The 2,952-nt window shown below is 35.5% G+C and overlaps 1 pseudogene; it reads left to right on the forward strand.

Annotated features, from left to right (window-relative positions):
• Positions 1 to 1,785: 1,785 nt before the first annotated feature.
• Positions 1,786 to 2,183, forward strand: LOC118523617 (metallothionein-1C pseudogene; annotated as a pseudogene).
• The last annotated feature ends 769 nt before the right edge of the window (positions 2,184 to 2,952 follow it).

Raw genomic sequence — 2,952 nt, forward strand, 5'->3', positions numbered from 1 at the left:
TTCTTTATTAAGTTAAGGAAGTTTCTATCTATTCATATCGTTACTTTTACCTTGACTGAGTGTTGAGTTTTTTCAAATGCTTTTTTTGCATCCGTTGATATGATCATATGATTTAGCTTGTTATTGTGAATATTATGCAAATCCATTTTTGAATGTTGAATCAGATTTTCAAATCTGGAATAAATTCCATTGGTAATTGGGAATATTTCTGTTTATACATTCTTGGATTTGATTTGCAAGCAGTTTGCTGAGAATTCTGTATATACATTCATAGGAGATACTGATCTGTAGCTGTTTCTCTGTCACTTCTTTATCAGCTTTTATGACAATTTCGGCTTCATAGAATGAGTCAGGAGATGTTACGTCTGCTTAAATTTTCTTAAAGATGTTACAGAAAATTGGAATGATTTTTTTCCTTAAACATTCAGTAGCATTTACCATCTGGGCCTAGTACTTTTTAATTTTGGAAAATTATTGATTATTGCTTAAATTTTTTAATAGTTATGAAGCTTTTCTGATTTATTTCTCCTTGCTTAGTTTTTGATAGTTTATGTCTTTCAAGATATTAAGTCCAGTTCATCTAATTGTTCAAATTACTTTATTTTCCTTTAATGTCCATGGGCTCAGTAATGACGAATTCTCTTTCATTTTTCATACTATATGTGGTGATTAACATCATGTGTCAACTTGACTGGACCACTAGATGACCAGACATTTGGTCAAACATTACTCTGGGTGTGTCTATAAGGGTGTTTCTGGATGTGGTTGGCATTTCAATCAGTAGACTGAGTAAAGCAAACTGCCTTCTTTAATGTGGAGGGGCATCATCCAATCAACAGGAAACCCAAATAGAACAAGAAGGCTAAGTAAGAGATAACTACTGTCTGGCTGCTTTGAGCTGGGGTGTCTGTCTTCCTGTCTTTTAGACCCAAACTGAGTATCAAGCCTCCCAGCTTTGGAATAGAACTTACACCATTGACTTTCCTGATTATTAGGCCTTTGATTTTCTGTTTTCTCTCTCTCTCTCTCTCTCTTTTTCTCCTTGGTTTCTCTGGCTACAGGTATACAATTTTATTGATCTTTTTAAAGAGTGAGGTTTTGATTTTGTTGACTTCATCATTTCTCTGTCTTCAATTTAATTGATTTTGTTCTTATTTTTATTGATTTTATTCTGATTCCTTTAAGCTAACTTATTATTTTATTTTGGTTTTCTAAGGTGAAAGCTTAGATTATTGATTTCAGATGTTCATTCTTTTCTATTATATGTATTCAATGTTATAATTTTCCACACATCTTGCTGTTTCAGTGGTCACTGCCCAAAAAACCAAAGAAATAAAGCCGGCAAGTCACTTTTCAGTCTCAAGCATTACTGTCCTTAATTGCTAAATTCTTTCTGGTAACATTATCATGTTGCCTTCACAGTTCTCACACTGATATTTAAAGTATGTTCGATACACTGTTTGGATATGCTGGTAACTGCCTTGCTTTTGAACAGAGTCAACAACACCATAGTCCAAGCAGATGAGTTCTCTTTGGGCTACAGCCTTGGCTGAGTGTGACCCCAGAAGACAGGGTGAGTTATGTATCCAGCAGAACACATTTGGCAGATGGAGGAAGCATCTGAGAATAAGACCATGGCTATTGCAGGGATTCTGTAATCTTATTGTTTTATCTTGCCATGTGTTGTATGTAATGGTGATTTATATTTCAATGTATTGAAAACTTTTCATTTTATTCAAGAAATGTGTCACATCTTAAAACCTTAAAAGTTTCTGTAATCTCGACCACGCCTCCAGCCCGCAGCCGTGTCTCTCCGTGTCGCCTGCTTTGGACCTCCATCCTCGACTCGACTTGAAATGGACCCCAACTGCTCCTGCTCCACCGGTGGCTCCTGCACGTGCGCCGGCTCCTGCAAATGCACCTCCTGCAAGAAGAGCTGCTGCTCCTGCTGTCCCGCGGGCTGTGCCAAGTGTGCCCAGGGCTGCATCTGCAAAGGCGCATCGGACAAGTGCAGTTGCTGTGCCTGATGTGGGGGAGCCTGCGCCCAATGTAAATACAGCCACGTGTACACACCTGCAGTTTTAAAACATTTTTCATACTACCTGACCCGTTTGCTACATTCCTGTTTCTATAAAGTACATGAGTTATAATAAAAATTGTTGAATTAAAAAAAAAAAAAAAAAGTTTCTGTAATCTCAAAAAAAAAGAAAAACACTACCTTTTTTGTATCCTACAAATGTTGGTAAGATATATTTCCATCATAATTTAAAGCTCAAAAAATTATTTTTTATTAAGACTGTCTCTTTGACCCATGTGTTATTGAAAAATATATTTTTCAATCTCCAAGTATATTTGTGATTTTGTAGCTATTTTTCTTTTATTGATTTCTAATTTAATTCCATTGTGGTCTGAGAGTACATATTGTATACACTGTACACATTCTATTATTTTAAATATGTTAAGGTATATTTTCTGACCCAGAATGTGGTATATCTTGGTAAATGTTCCATGGGAACTTGAGGAGAAGATGTATTCTGCTGTTCTTTGGCGAAGTATTCTACAAATGCTGCTGATATCCAATTCACTGATGTTGCTATTGAGTTCTGCCTGCTGGATCCGTTTATTACTGATAGAAAGGTGTTGAGGTCTTCACCTATAATAGTTGTCTATTTTCTCTTCTAGTCTAGTTCTATTAGTTTTTGCTCCACATATTTTGATTCCCTGGTATTAAGTACATACACGTTAAGGACTGTTTGTCTTTTTGGAGAATTGACCCCTTATCATTATGTAATGCCCCTTTTCTTTATCTCTGATGATTTTCCTGCTCTGTAGTCTTTGTCTGAAATTAATATAACTATTCCATTATTCCACCTTTCTTTTCATTAGTGTTAACATGGTATATCTTTCTCTATCTCTTTACTTTTAACCTAGTTTTTTTTTTTTGTTGTTGTT

The sequence above is a fragment of the Halichoerus grypus genome, chromosome 4 (assembly GCF_964656455.1).
Source record: "Halichoerus grypus chromosome 4, mHalGry1.hap1.1, whole genome shotgun sequence".
NCBI classification, from domain to species: Eukaryota; Metazoa; Chordata; class Mammalia; order Carnivora; family Phocidae; genus Halichoerus; species Halichoerus grypus.